Source organism: Macrobrachium rosenbergii, chromosome 49 (assembly GCF_040412425.1).
Source record: "Macrobrachium rosenbergii isolate ZJJX-2024 chromosome 49, ASM4041242v1, whole genome shotgun sequence".
In the NCBI taxonomy this organism is placed as follows: Eukaryota; Metazoa; Arthropoda; class Malacostraca; order Decapoda; family Palaemonidae; genus Macrobrachium; species Macrobrachium rosenbergii.
In genome coordinates this window covers 17,742,984-17,759,793 of record NC_089789.1, presented here as the reverse complement: position 1 = coordinate 17,759,793, position 16,810 = coordinate 17,742,984, and the positions used below count along the sequence as shown (strand labels likewise).

Here is a 16,810-nt window from a genome sequence, read left to right as displayed (position 1 = left end):
ATATATATATATACAAGCAAAATCGATTATATAAACGAACAAAGCACAAGCCTATGTGCTCCGTACATTTACATCGACACTATCAAAGGTTCCATTAGGAGAGCAGGTTTTAAAAATAAGAAGATAGGTAATCGTGATATACTTAAACCCCAACAAATGGACAGAACCATGTAATTTGAATGGATTGAAGGATCATAATAGATTTGAAAGCGACAACAGGAAGTGAATTCTGAAGTTGAATTACAGAATTTTTATTTTATTTCTGAAAGGTCAAAAGCAAGCACATGCAGTATTGAATGTTCAAGTCTTAAGGTCGATGGAAGCAAACTTAACTAGAGTTGTTGTAAAGAGAACCTCACACTCCGGATTGTTCTGAACCTTGCCGATCCTTCATATAAATCCAATGGCTGCCTTACTACAGCAACATTACAGAAATACTGTAAACATTTTCAGCAGAGTTATAAGGACCTATCTTGGACATAATGGGAATCAGGCATTGCATTTTGATGTTTTATAAAACTGGGCAAGTATTAAAACGAACCTGAAACTGCAAAGCAGTCATACTAAGCTTAACAAAAATCGCAAGATACTTTTCTGAAAATTTAACTCAAATTTTTCATCTGTATCCACGGATCTCTTACCTGTGTAATAACAGCACATTAAAAGATCGTATTTCACCGTCTGAAATGTTTGTGGGTTTAAGAAAAAAATATTTTCCGAGGTATGCCAAGATTTTACATCCTATGACCACAGTGTCTCCGCACATGAAGATTGAGTGAGGCGTACCTTGCAAAAATCAAATAACCGAAATCTTCACCACAAAAGAAATAACAAACTGAAGGAAACTGGTACTTGCCTTTCTATGCCCACAGACAATGCGTCGTTAGATGAAGTATAGAATCTAAACGAATATTCAGTCTCCGTAAGTTAGCACTTCTCGTTCCAGGCCAGCTGCAAAGCAAAGGTTTCTTCAACATTGAAGTTTTTTTTGTAAGAAAGATCACTAAGGAAAATGTTTATCAAACTTGGACTAAAAAATTAAAGGCAATTTCTTATAAAGACAAAGAAAACAATACCAGAGAGAAATTCCAGCATAACCGAAGTAACTCTAAGCCTATAAGCTGGAGAAAATGAAATTTAAAGACCTTTTTTTATAAAGTTATTTTTAAAATACACAGGCCATGATGTAACGTACTAAATTGGTAAATTTCAAGGGACACTTACGCCTTTGACGTTTTTCTTCACTTGACAGTAGTTCCCTACACGACTCTCAAATATGACTAGCAACGTTTACCTCAGAATATATATTAAGAACTTTTAATATTCACCAAATACATCTCATAGCAGCTGCCAAATAGATAGGGTTTTCGTGAGGACCAATGTTTTCGCTAGCATTTAAATACCCATTCTCACCAAGACAATGGAAAAGGACAACTTTGAAAACCCCTTTTTCTCCAAGCTGGCAATATTTCCATGTTACGTCGTTCTTTCTAGGCGAGCACGTCAAGATCATTTTCATGTAGTTGGCATTCAGTACTAAAGATATTATAAGGATCCATACTTCACGAGGTACGGGAAAATCGCATCATTCAGAGCCATTATGTCTAACATATTTGATAATTTTCCTCTTCTACAACCAGGCCAGTTTTATCAGGCAATGTGTCTGCTAGGCTGTAATGAAAGACACACAATCTGACAGCTTTGAAAAATTCATTTTCATTTACTAAGTTTAGTTATTTTCAGTTTTAAACGTCTTCTCCATTTGATACAGTTACTTCACAAGTTTTTAATTAGCCAATAATTTTTACACAGCGGTCCCCTCGTTTTTTAAGTTGCTCTACATCCACCGAGTAAAGCCTTTATTACACATGGATGCCCAAGAAACTATAATGGCTTTTGAATACCGTGGCCTTAAAGCATTTACTGTCTGTGCCGTTAAACTAGAGCGCGTTTCAAGGTTAACTACAAGCCTTCACCACAATGTATTTTCTGTCATCCATACCCAAAATTATATAGTAAATGGAAAATGTTAAGGCACCATGACTTTTGTCACTAGCAAAGATCAAGGACAATTTCGAAGATTACTCAAGGTCAGGGAAGGCATTTTTCTCTCCTTTAAATCTGATAGTTAATTTTCATTAATAAGTACTCAATTCCAATACATTACCCATGTTACTACGGTTTCCCCTGACAGGTTTGAGAGGCTGTTGCCAATAAGGGTTTTCTCTCCCCAGGTTAGTTTGGCTTTTTGGCATGCCCTCACCACTCCCGACGTAACTTACACTTCACACGTTCACTGCTATTGACAAATCTAAATATTGACCCTCTAGGCAGGATTTGAATTCCAAGTGTGACAAAACTAACTGCTTAAGTTAACCACCCTCAAGTGGCCGTTTATTCACTGTCACAGTCCTTAAGTAAAACCTTATGCAGTTGTTTGCGATTTGCAACTGCTCCAAACATAACATTTACAGCTTCAGTTCAACATCCGTGATCCAGTTAACTATACATTTAACTGCAAATCTTAGCTTTCATTTGCTTAGTTCCAAGCAGCCCGTTGGTTTTTCCAAAGACCATCCGTTTGCCTCTGAACTATAGTAGCTCTTGCTTTACCATATAAATTTCCTTGAGACTATACTTTCAACGGGAACTAGCATAAAACCGCAAATTCGACTTTATTCAAAATTCTCATGAACAGTGATATACAAACGTGTAATATACAAGCTCCAAAATTTACCATTGGTCTAAACAAGTACGTAACACACTTCATCAAAATCTAGTGATTTGAACACCACTATAATGCAAGCATTTTGAAAAGTGATCTTAAGGTTACATAGGACCTTTTAGTTTTATGGTTCCATGTAGCCTTAGTAATTTTACTACTTTATTGGAGACCATTTAACTTCATCGAAATTACTCAAGCAACGTCATCTGTGTTGCTGAATAAGCCTTACACATGGTCGTGTAAAAATAAATTTGTTAACTAAAGATTAATCTTTTATCAGGCTATTTCCATTGTAATGGCTTATCTATTTACCCTTAACACATTAGATCATGATGCATTCAATACACGGTTTCTTACAGCCGTACTAAAAGCATATTTCAATTTTTTGCCTCTTCACCCTCAGTTTACAATTCACCTCTTTTGTATTACTATCACTAGTGATCAGCTAAGCCTTGCAAGTGGTTCAGTACTTCAATTACGCAAAGTAAACTTTAAAAAAGACCCTAAGACTTGCCAGTCTTAAAGATTCGCCAAAATTACATGCATTTCTTAAACTTATTATAATTAAAAAAAAAAACTTTTAATATTCGAACAGAGATCACTAGTCCAATTTATTTTTATGTACAAAGCCGATTCTCAGGTTACGATACTTAGGAATAACCAGATTAAGGATTGATAAAACTGGAGTCTTTTTATAGTTCCTCCTTTAAATATTATATTACCAAAAGTTCAGACGTCGTAGGATGCATATAAAATGATTCATGAACAATGCTATAGTACTGACTTTTTATAATAAATCTTTAGGTTATCAACCACATTTTGCAAGAGAACCGCGGTTCGTAGCGATTTATTCAGCAGTTGAAAGTAAAAGGTTTACCTATTTCCCTACACTGGAGAAAAATTTACAATGTTGGATATGCTGGGAACCGCAACTGTCTTCTTGGAATCATGGCTAATCAATTTCAATCTCTTGCTTCGGTTTTTTCTTCATGGTTCCAATTCGGCATAGCTGACATACTAGCTGATTCTCCAGTTACGCGCCATGATGAACAATGGAAAATTCTCCAGATGCTCCGACAGAACCAAGTTGTGTATTTTGCAGTCCATGTAGCACGAAGATGATTACTCAGCCTGCAAAGTATTTCGTAGACAACTGTTAGAAACCCTGTATTGAAAGATCCCTTGTTTCAAGACCTAATTACGTTACCTAATTACATTTAAATGTTGAAAGTATAGTCGCAACCATAGTTCTTTTTCGTAAGGATACTCCCATGTTCACAAATTACATTGCCAATTCTTTTAGTAAAGCCCCAGTGCTAGATTTAGAAATGCAATAGCTATCAACTACTTTATGAACACTTTCCCCCTGCACCCAACGAACAATGCAGTAATCATGCTACAGAAGCCCTCCCCTCATAAGTCGAGAAAACCCCAAGGCAATACCTGCCTTTCAATCCTGAGTAAATTCATGCGCCGCCAATGCCAACTACAGTTTACGGGCAATCAAGAATACAGCAGGAAAAGCAAATTTTGACAAGCTTTGCTTCTTAAGCTTTGTAAAATTGTCTCGTGCACATACAAGTATAACAAAGTGTTTAAATTAAAATCTTTATCAATACAAACTATATGGATCAGGTTTATATATAAGAAATTCATATCAACAGTAAATTGAAAATTTAACCTATAGAAAAAAAATACAAGAAACAGGAACATATCTTAATCATATGTAGGTTGTCCAATTACAAAATAACCCAAGGCTACTTGAGCAGTTTTGTTTTTAATAGAAAGTGCAGTTTTAACACATTAAATAATTTGCTTCCGTATTTTAAGTTACTTGTCTAACGACAAACAATTTTAAAACAGTTTGAAAACCTAAATCCATAATGATCGCGGTCTCAAAACATCTGAATACCGAGTGTTACAAGGGAATCGGCCATGCCATCCATTAACCCTTCAAAATTACTAGGCTTAAGTCAAATTGATCGTTAAAGATATCAAAAGGGACTCAATAAAAACCTCTAGAAATAACCTACCTCTTACATACAGAGTAAAAGTAGTTTACTAACTCACCTGTAAGTCTGAAGCCAATAGGTTTTGTTAGTCCCAACTTGCATGGTAGGTAGAAGACCTACCATGTAAGCCTGGGTTTCCCTACTCCTTCAAGGGCACTGCCCCTGATGGCGTAGGGACATTTGCGGTCTACAGTATATACAGCCGATACATAAGTAATGAAGGCATGACTAACCAAAGTGACATTTCTTACCTTTACATATCCATTAACAGATTATGACCTCTTCTGTAAGTCTGGAGTAAGTATAAAACGCTGAGTGCCTTGAGGTATCTAGCTCCGTATCAGTTCTGAAAGGATATTAGAAGCAATTCAAATTTTCAAAGTTAACGCGATAAATGCGATACACCAGAACCAAGGACAGTTACAATGATGGCACTGCCTTACTTAAAAAGCGAGAATAGTTACGACAACAAAAGCACTATCTTATTTAAAACCAAAGTAAGTTTCTTTACTAATTTCAGAAAGTCCTACATATCTAAAGTCCGCAAAATCATACTTAACTAGCAAAGAGCAAAAAAAGTCGAGTATCTTCATATAAACATTCCAAAAGTTGGTATTTACGTGAAAAACCTCTCTAAAAAAATTATAAAAAAAAACTCAAATTAACTAACACTCCATTAGGATTTAGATAAAATAAACCAGCTGTGATTTCGGGAATGAAATAAAAGTTATGACTGGCAAAGATCACCGACAGGAAATTACACCGATACCCGCCCTTTCCCAAGATTTCGAAGTAGAAAAACTATCGCACAAAACGAGGAATATCCTCTCAGATGTAATGATAATCACGCCAAAATAGTAATTGCATCAAAGACGAAACACATTCCCACTTTAACAAACACTACCCAGTTTTATCGGTGAACAATAAATCACTCGGAATCACCCATTAGTCTAAACAAAAATAATGCACGCGAAACAACGACTCACTCTCGAACAACTCACCGATCTATTTGTTCGCCGGCAACTTAGAACTGGGAGACCAAGAATGATGAAGTGAGAACAACCCTCCGTCCACAAAATGACACCTCACTTCGGTGTCCTTGGACGACAATAAAACATAAACTTTTGTAAAACTTCTGCGTACAAATGGCAATTCCCCGTAAATACACGGCGCTTACCAGATTAAAATTTTAAGTCAAAATTTAGTTCCCCAACCTAAGCTCCCGATTTAACCATGAAATTCTAACCTAAAACATTGCTGGTGAGAATTCTTATATCCACGATTTGCCATAGTTCCCGGAAAGTTTTTTACTCAGTAATGAAACGTGTTTGGCTTATTACAGATACACGGCCTGTTAACGCCTCGGCAATTTTCTATTTCAATTTTACAAGAAAGAACAAACAAAAGTGATAACTGAGACGAACCAAGCAAAAGACATTAGACTGCAAACTAAACAAATTCTGATTCAGCAGTTGAGGCAAGGTTTGTAAAAATAAATTTTTTTTTTATTAGAAGATATCTAGATAATTTTAAAAAGGGTAATTTCAAAACGACCATACTCTGCATACCCTGTGACACGGAACAGAACGGAATTCTTACGAAAGGGAAAAGTCTCTTGAGGGATTAATAAATCGGACTGAATTGCGTAGTTGCATATTGCTATATAAGAAAGCTGTTTTCGGAGTAAAACTTTAGCCCGGGAATGATAAAGAGGACCAGATGGCACTATTCTGGAGTGATAAAGACGATCAGATGGCACTTTTCGGGAATAAAGAGGATTAGATGGCACATTCAGTGCATAGGTATCACAGGGACTAAAAGTCAAGCATCTTTGATGGAATACTATAATATAATGAAATACTTTCATTTGTTTCCCATTCAGATTCGAGGCTTTTGGTGCAAACCATATCCAACACGTAAGGGGATATCCTGAAGCTATGAGGCCATATTGGGTTTTAAAGAAAGTAAATGCATCTGGTGATTATGACCAGTAATGTGCTATAATATTGTGGCGGAATTCAAACCCACAAACAAAACAACAAACACCACTCACCCTGATCTTCGGTTGCTGGAGATGGATAAAGGCCGCCGTAACAACCACAACCGCAAACAACCACAAACACAACAAGGAAATACGAAAAAAAAGAACGGAACACACACACAAATAAACAGCACACCAACAAGAAGACCAACAACTCCCAGAAAAGCATACGACAAAAACTGTCCCACACAAGAACCACTGACCGGCACTAGCTCTGACTAAAGACTCCCAACAAAACTGAAAAATCCTCACACACATATTCCACAGACAGACAGCGCCGTAAACAAACTAACGACCTCATCCCTCTTCCAACAACCGAAGCACTCACTTACGACAATTACACTCTCTCTCTCTCTCTCTCTCCCTCTCTCTCTCTCTCTCTCTCTCTCTCTCTCTCTCTCTCTCTCTCTCACAAAACGTTGGGAAATGCTAAATAAAAACAAATTTATTCATCCCTCTATATTTCTCCCCCCTTTTAGCATTTCCCAACCAACACCTTCCACACCTCTTTCAAATCGCCTTACGCAACACCCACGGATGCTCACTAGCAGGTCCTCTAGATCGCGTTCGCGGGCACGCAATCATTCTCTCAGAATCACTCTCTCTTCTAGCAACATTCAAACTCACATCTTCTCCTGCATTCTCTCTCAGATTCACGCTATCTTCTTCACTATTACCACTCTCAATTTCATCCACAATCTCATCTACACCCTCTAACTCGTTCCCAAATACCTCCCCCAATTCTTCAACTAACCCATCCCATTCGCTCATTGACCTTTCCAATTCTTGCAACGATTCATTCATGCTTTCAATCACTCGTATATTACTGCTACGCTCTCTTACTCTTACACTTTCGCTCACCTCCAACCGTTCACTAACCTCTACACGTTCAGTCAACTCAGTTATATCAAACCCGCATATGCTATACGTTCTATTCATACCATCCCATTCATCCGTATTACATGCTTTATCACTCATTTCCACTTTGGCACTCACACCCCTATCACACAACTTACGACCATTCAGTTTACTTACGTTCTTCCCTTTCTTACGTTTTCTACCATACTCTATCAAAACAAATTGCTGATCCTCATGCAACAACCCCTCACGTACATGCATCACACGCACCGCTTGCATCCTGGAGGATCCACCCATTTGAACCCCCTTCACACTCAGTTTCCCGAATTCGCTGTCACAGTCACCCTCTTTCGTCTACATACACTTGATACATGCCCTTCCATTCTACATTCGACACACTTCGCTCTCGTGTCTGAACACATTCTCGCATAATGCCCATTCTTACCACAGTTGCCACATATTACATTCACCCGGGTACCCCTACAACCATTAGCAATATGTCCCACCTGTCCGCACCTGTAGCATTTAACCCCCCTATCTTTCGTACACTCCCTTACCAAATGTCCCGGTTGCCCACACCCGAAACACACTCCCAAAGCCCACCTACACTCATTCTTTGTATGTCCTTCCTTTCCACATCTAAAACACTTCGCTCGACTTCCACTCATCGACCTTCCCCTTTGTACACTACTATCCCTAACCCGTCCAACCCGTTGTTCCCTTACAAACCCATCATTCATCCTCCCTGGCACCTCCACATTACTTGCTCTTACACTCCTATGTATTACACTATCGGCCATCCTCATTGGGCCCCTCAACACTGCATCCCTAAAGCTTCCGAACTCTGGTACCCTCTCATCTACCCCAGCCCTTACACTTACACTTCTGCTCTCTTTTATAACCCTGTCAAGCTCATAATCTTCTACAATTTCCAAAATTTCTCCCCAAGTCAACCTTTCATTCGTCCATCTTTTCTTCTCCTTCCGCTTCAAGTTCACAAATTCTCTAACTCCATCTGGCACTGTCCCTAACAACTTCCGTACTAACTCCTTACATTCATCTATCCCATCATCCCCAAACTTCTTCCTTGCCAACGTCTCCAGCCTACAAGCATACAGTGACAAGGTTTCCCCAGCTTTCATTCTTGCCTCATCAAATTCATTCTTCCTCTTATACTTAACACTCGCTTTCATACGCCTCGCTTGCTCAACTAGTCTAGCTTTCACCTTGTCATACTCAGCATCCCCACACTCATAATAACCCTATACATATCAAGTAAAACCCAGTCAAATACTCTCCTAATTCTCGTGCCCACACTCTCTTACTTTCCCCATACTTATCCTGACAAAACCTTTCATACTCCCTAAAGAAATCATGCACATCCCTAGTTCCATACTCATTATACTTTTCACACCGGGGTACCTCCCTCACATACATAGCCTTTCTCACTTCTTTCTCACGTTCACTCTCACTTTCGCTACTTTCACTCTGTCCTTTCATACCCTCTTCCGAATACAAAGAGTCCACTTCCGCACTTACATTCATCTTACTCATTACACTCTTCTTCCCCCTCTTTTTATCCACTTTTATCCACTCACCTCCATCCACCTCACTATCACTACTGCCTTCACCCTCTCCCTCCTTTCCTGCCTTTCCCACTTCCTTACCCTTCTTACCAGTTTCCTTTCCCTTTCCCTTCTTCCCTTTTTCTTCCCCTGACTTCTCCTTACTTTCCCTCTGTTCCTTCCCTTGCTTTTCATTCCCCTTTACCTTACCCTGCCTTTCATTCCCTCGTTTCTTACTTCCTATTCCCATATCACTTTCATCACTTACGCTTCCATTCACTTCTTCCTCCTTTTCTTTCTCTCTTGCCCCTTCACACGTTCCAGAGAACCTGCCTCCAACAGCCCCTTCTCCAAAAACACCCTTGAACATACCTTTCATCATTTCTTCCACACTTTTCATCATTCCCTCCAACTTTTTATCCATCCTCTCTTCCATTCTCTCTTCTGACTCTTTCATCTCCCCTTTCATTTCTTCTTTTGCACTTCTTAGCATTCCTCCCATCTCCTCCAACTGACTCAACTCCTCATTCTCACTCCTCAGCCTCCCATTCTCCTCCTCCAGCCTGCCCTGGAGTTCCCTAGCCACTCGGAGTTCCTCTCTCAGTTTCTCTATCTCACTCATCCTGACCTCTTACTCTCACTCGACCCACCACAAACAATCTTAACGGCTATTATACAACAGCCCCACGTTGGGCGCCAAATTCATGTGGCGGAATTCAAACCCACAAACAAAACAACAAACAACACTCACCCTGATCTTCGGTTGCTGGAGATGGATAAAGGCCGCCGTAACAACCACAACCGCAGACAACCACAAACACAACAAGGAAATACAAAAAAAAAGAAACGGAACACACACACAAATAAACAGCACACCAACAAGAAGACCAACAACTCCCAGAAAAGCATACTATAAAAACTGTCCCACACAAGAACCACTGACCGGCACTAGCTCTGACTAAAGACTCCCAAAAAAACTGAAAAATCCTTCACATATTCCACAGACAGACAGCGCCGTAAACAAACTAACGACCTCATCCCTCTTCCAACAACCGAAGCACTCACTTACGACAATTACTCTCTCTCTCTCTCTCTCTCTCTCTCTCTCTCTCTCACAAAACGTTGGGAAATGCTAAATAAAAACAAATTTATTCATCCCTCTATAATATGACGTTGAAATCACCGGTTCATTTCGTAGGGTATTATTGTTATCGTTTACTCACTTCGCCCTTCGAGAGTCTTAAGAACTTCGTGTGCTAAGCTCACTGACAGATCTCCATCTTTTACCTGTCTTTGGATTTTGTTTTAACTTCGTTTACCTACTTTGTCTAATCGTTCACTCTTTCTGTCTTGCCTCCATCAAACAAAGGCTAGATTACATTTTAAATTTCTGACGCCCCTTCCGTCGCCCTCTACCTTTATTTTCTTTACAGAAACACCGTAGGTATCTGCAAAAAGCCAGGTTGAATGACTGGGAATTTACAGAAGGAAGAAAATTTCAATTATGGAGGTAAATGGAATGAGAGACTGACTGATCAAAATGCGAAGATGCAGGTTGAATATTTGAGTAAATCAGAAAAAGGAAGAAGCTTTCCTTTCAAGATTGAGCAAAATGTTGACAATCGAGTCCGCAGCTTCCCCTTTGTATGTGGGATTTTCATAGAAAACGACGTCTGATAAGATGGTCAAGTAAGCCAAGTCCCCTGTGAGTACTGTCAGCAATTAGAGATTTTCAAGTTTAACGAAGATCGGATATGCTGTTGCAGCACATTTTTTGTTGCATATGCAACACTGAAATACTTTCCGTGACAATTACTCATAGCGATTGGGAAAAGCTTGCGCATTGCCGTATGTTAATAATGTGAAATAATTTTCACACTTCATAAAGCCAAGCTTTACTTTGAGGAATGAAATGTAAAATATCCCTCTGCAAGTCTGATGGAAAGGGGGTGAGTGTAGGGAAATACTTGCAAGTCAACATAAAGTTAATGTTGGAAAGATAAATACAAATGGCATGAAGTTAATCATCACGCAGAGGAATATATCATAAAACCCAAGGCAGATCAGGCAAAACTTATATCCTAGGAAATGTTGCGAAATGTCCTGAATAAAGTAAATTCTGTTCTGAAAGTTAATTTTCAAATATGAGGCTAAGTTTGTGCTGCAGGTTTTTTTTTTTTTTTTGCCCGGGTTGGTTAACCCGGCTGTTGCATATGCATGTTTGGAGAGATTTAAATGTAGGCTCTTGATTATTCGCGAATCATAGTACTTCCCCTGCAGGAAAAAATATGTAAATTAATCTTCACAGGATTATCTTGTTCGGTTCATCATTGTTCTAGGTACGAACCATAAGGATAACTAAATAGTAAAAGAAAAAATAGAAAAAAAAATTCTATTACGTCGGACCTCGCCGTTTGTGGAATTTTCCACCTGGTATGCATGAGAAGGTCTAAAGTTGGTTAGTTTCAACCTTTGCAGTGTATACTGTTGTTTGTTCCTGGTATCAGTTAGAATTGTCTAGAAATGAAATAATTAATAAACTGATTTGGTTGTAGATGTATTCACCTTAATTTGTAAGCAATTTCTATTGAAAGTTTTCGATTTTACAAGATGTTTATTTTGCCCTATTTTATTATGTACATGCATAACCAGGAATCAAATGATAGTTTTGAGTTTTCCAAATAAGTGTATGTTTAAATTTAGCAAATATCAAAACCTAAGCATAACGAACTCAAATCGTTAGGGCACGTTGTGAGAAACATCTAAAGTGTATAATGCATTCTGGGAACCACAAAGACCAGGAGAGAAAGTTGGATTTAAGTAAATTTTGGTAAAAAAAAAAAAAAAAAAAAAAAAATATATATATATATATATATATATATATATATATATATATATATATATATATATATATATATATATATATATATATATATCACTGTCGTAACCTGAAGTTATCGAAGACATTTCTTCAAATAAATCTCTTCAGTTTAATATTCTTCCCTGCTATAGATTTCTCATGAAAAAAATGTTTTAAACTGACCTGTTTTCAAAACTCTTATCAGAGGTGAAGCTCTGGGCCATTTCTTTCCTATTCTATTCTGGATTTCACCCTCTGTCGTAATCTTTAAAGACTGCTTAAAATTGCGATACTTCCCTCTCGCTCTTCTCTTCCGCTTCAACACTTCCTTGTGCCATCTCCCTCAGACCCTCATTTCGGTCTTCAAGAAACAAGGGTTGTGAGGGGAAATTCTAACCAAGAGAAGAGGGAACGAGGAGCTTCTCAGAAGGGATGGGGGAAATTGGAGCAACTGAAGATAAAGCTGGAGGAGAGTTGTCCAGAATCTCAGAAAACTCATCGTTTCTGAGAAAAACTAAGACGATTTACTACTAAAGGCAGATAGGTAAACAGATAGGTAGATAGACAGATAAATCTGGCTATTTCTTACCTGGATGCAGAGGAAAAATATGGCTTGCTACTGCAGGTATATAAATAGATACCTGCGATTTCCTATGTTTTTTTTTTTTTTTTTTTGAATAATGATGTTATGATTGTATACATTTAAATGTTATTTAGTGTTAGTATAATTTCAATTCCTCTCATTTCCCCTTATGGGAGAAAAAGAAACGGGAAAAAGAAAAACGATTAACCAGGATTTTAAATATATTTCATCACGGGAGGAATGAGAAGTGAGAAGAATGAATCTCTCATAAAGCAAATGGTATTTGGGAATAAGAATGATCCGTATCAACGATTCTGAACTGATAAAAAAAGTTTATGCGTTTGACGTCAACAAATAACACTTGACTTGAAATGTGTATGACTGTTACTAGCATCCTGAATCGTTCCAGGGATAAGGTAAATTGAATTTTTCCTTGTTTTTGGTGACAGGCGAAGGAAAGTCAAAATGATCACTTTTTTTTTTTTTTATCGGACCGCCTTTGGCCCAGAATGGCATTTTGATGGAGCCGTAAAACGGGCATTTGATTTACGAGGGAGGGGAAGCGATGCCCCTCAGCCCACCTCTGCAATATCATTCGTGAGTTTTTATTTATTATTTCAACAGCTTGCATCAATAGCGTTGGTAACGTAATGCATTTTTATAGGGCGACCTGATGATATGAAGAATAAAAACAGGAAAAGTGAATGATATGTTTGACTGATATAATTAATATAGCATTTCGTTCTAAAAAGTATATAAACATAATTTTAAATGCATAAAAAGAGAATAACAAAAGGCCTAATCGCCTAATGTAAACGAGGCTGGTTATGACACACCACTCACATACACACACAGACACACACACACGCATATATATATATATATATATATATATATATATATATATATATATATATATATATATATATATATATATATATATATATATATATATTTATTTACGTTTTTCCTTGGTTTTAGTTTGAAATAGGCTCTGTGAGACAGGTAGCAACAATTTAAAGTAATTTAGCCTTGTGATTCTGACTTCGTGGGTACGGGAAAACGTAAAAAAAAAGAGGAAAACAAAGGAGAATTTCATATGAGCTTAGGGCTCTTGTTACTGAGGGAAATATTATGTAAAACACGTGGGCAAATTTAAAGGAGTGTATTTACATAAATGATATCAGTACGGGAAAGAGGAACTCAAGTAGATTACTATCCTGAAGGAGATTCCTACGGGATTGAATGAAACTGGGGATTCAGACACGGTCCGAGAAGCTTCCACGAAATAGGATCCCTCTGAAATGAGAGATATGCACATTATACGCCAGTAATGAAAATAGACAAAAGAATAATGGATTCGAAGCTGCACTGAGGGTGCCAAAGGAGTAATAAAGAATTAATACTGCCGATGCAAGAGGCGCACAGACATTAGACAAGGGAGATTTCTGGCTTTCTCTTTAAGAAAATATTACGAGACAAAAGCGTGACTGAAATGGGGCTCTTCCAGGGCACTTTACCTTAGCAGATTCTCCGAGGGCGCGTAGAAGGCGGTCCGTGGATGACTTGCGATTTCGAGGACGAGTTTCTTCCACGTGGTGAGATGCAAGGGCTTCCGTAAAGCGGCAAGGCGATGGGGACTCCTCGAAACTCCAAGCAATGGCGTGTGGGCTCGAGGAATACGGTCGAGGGGCACGAGGAGAAGTATACTTTGGAAAGGGCCACGTGGTTAGGATGCAAGGGCATCGATGGGGCCAGGTGTTGAGGACGTCTTCACAAGTTCACTCCATATCTTCCAGCCCGCGTGTGTGTCGAGACCTCGTGGGCTTTTGCCTTTTATCCCCTCCTATGGGGCAGGGGGGCGTCCATCACAGATGCTTTGACTCATTGCACCTGCTGCCCGCAGGGGAGGTTTTGGCCTGTAGGAGAAACGCCCAAGCCAGATTACTTTTGCCTCGAAGGAAAGATCTTTATCAAAAATGGGAGCGCCTTTAATCTTTTAAACCCTTGTTTTTAAGTCGATAGACAGATGGTCTATCGATCGGCCGGCTGGCAGTAAATGAAACACAACAACAACAAAGGAGGGGGGGAGGGGAGGCAATTTGCTAGCGAATTCTTGCTAATCATAATACCTCCCCATACAAGATGATGTACATACCTCCTTCGGGTGTGTACATCGATATTCAAGAATGAGCGGCAAATGCTTTACGTTACTCTACATTCTGCCTTGCAATGAACTTTACTCCTAAGGGTTTTATGAAGCTTGGTTACTTTTAATAACACATTGGGACAATTTTCGTTAACAGAACGCAAAGTGATTTAAACACTTGCAAAAGAATAATTACTTTAGATTTGGTTACCCACTGGTAACTTTATAATGTGACTCGAACAATTGTGAATTAATTAAGATTATAGGACCACATATATGAGGCTATGGCCAACAAATGAAAAGAAAGGTTATTGTTCAAGAATTAAAATACACGGTTACTTAATTTTAGATAAAATGCATGCGGTTAGTACAATCTGCCTTGAAGAGGCTGTGTAAATGAAAAACAGCGTTTATTTTTGTAAATGACACCCCCTTTTACGCGATACTGTAATGACTATACATATTCGCATTGATAATTTATCTTCGTTTAAACGTACTTTGCTTAGCCGGCCCCACACGGATTTTGACAGCTGTATGCGGGCGAGAGTATTCGCGAGGTTTTAATTCGCTAACCTTAAACTACGCTAATTTTATCGTCCACTGCCTACTCAATGTTATGACGGGCGAGCATACAAAAGATGTGGGGTAGGACAAACAGAGATCTTGGAAGGAAATGGAAGGGGGAAAAGGGATAATAATAACAAAAGGAAAATTACCAAGACATTACGAATGAAACTTGACCGCATATGAAAGGCGGGACACGTCCCTCAGAGCTTACAAAAGGGGCATTTAAATCACAACGGCAAGAGTTTATGACTCGCGATTCATTAAAATAAAGATAACTAAATGACTAAAAGAAAGTAAATGATATTGGCAGAAGAGCTAAGGGAAAAAGAGTGAGGGTTTTATTGTGTTAGGCGGGAATTTATCGTCCTTTGCCTATAAATTACGGCCCGGACTATCACTTCAGTCCCAGGGCGAGGAAAGTGCACCGAAGGGCGCGACTCCTTCAGGAGGGCTGACACGCACGCCCGGTGCCAAGGTATGGGCGCAAGGGCGTGCCACTTCTCACTCTGTTATTCTTAATGATTTATACATTGTGTGGGAATGGTATCCCGTATTTAATTGCCTCTTGTGGGGATAATTTAAGGGAAGATTAATAGAAGGTGATAAGAGATAGAAGTTCCTGAGGAACGGAAGAAGATAGAGGAGGGTCTGACATCCCCTTCTGGATTAGGGGTGCCAAGACCTTCGAAAAATGAAATGGTGGCACAGGTGCCAGGGGAGCTCTAGAGCTCTTTGTAAATTACCTGGAATGTCCCACGCCCATGGTAATTTCGCCTCGAGCCTTTCTTAATGGGACAGTTGTCCTCGGCCGGGAAGCGGAGGGCCCGCGATCGGGAGGGCGGCACGGAGTACCACCTGGGCCTGCTGATGCGACAGCTGACGCAGGAGTGTTCCGTGCGGGTTCTACCATGATCCGTCGCGACTCTTGTAGTTCATCGGCCAAGTGAGATATGGCAGAATCCTGACTTGCAATTGCGTCGGCGACGGACTGAGGCAGAGAGGAGGCGGTCGGGGTGGCGTGAGCGGCTCGCAGGTATCGATGACCAGCTCAGGCACGGGTTGCGAGGCCGCACCTGCAGGTGAGCTTCGCGGTGGTCGGGAGGAACCGTCTCTCTGACCGACGCTGGTAGCGGTGCCAGGCGGGGAAGAGAGGGGTCCTGAGTTGGATCCCGTGAATGGAGATCGGCGAGCGCTCTGGCGCTGGCACTAGGCAGAGTCAGGCGCTATCAGAGGTTTCTTGGGCTCGTCGGTCAGGACGGACGAAGCTTGGCCCTGCTCGGGGCATGCAAGTGGCACCGGCAGGAATTTGGCATCTCCTGAAGGGAGATCTGATTGGGGCCCTGGCACTGGCACTGAGGCAGGGCCGGGCACTGGAATTGGATCGGGAACCGATCGAGGGGGCCACTGTACATCGTACTCAGGTGGCACTGGTGGGGACTGCACGTCCTCC

At 39.8% G+C, this 16,810-nt stretch overlaps 1 long non-coding RNA gene across 1 annotated transcript; it reads right to left on the bottom strand.

Moving 5' to 3' along the window:
• Positions 1-2,658: 2,658 nt before the first annotated feature.
• On the bottom strand, positions 2,659-5,864 carry LOC136832128 (uncharacterized). The gene is made up of 3 exons (XR_010851080.1): positions 5,739-5,864; positions 4,989-5,083; positions 2,659-3,856 (listed from the first exon to the last, which is right to left on the bottom strand). It is a non-coding gene; the product is annotated as an uncharacterized lncRNA (long non-coding RNA).
• Positions 5,865-16,810: the final 10,946 nt, after the last annotated feature.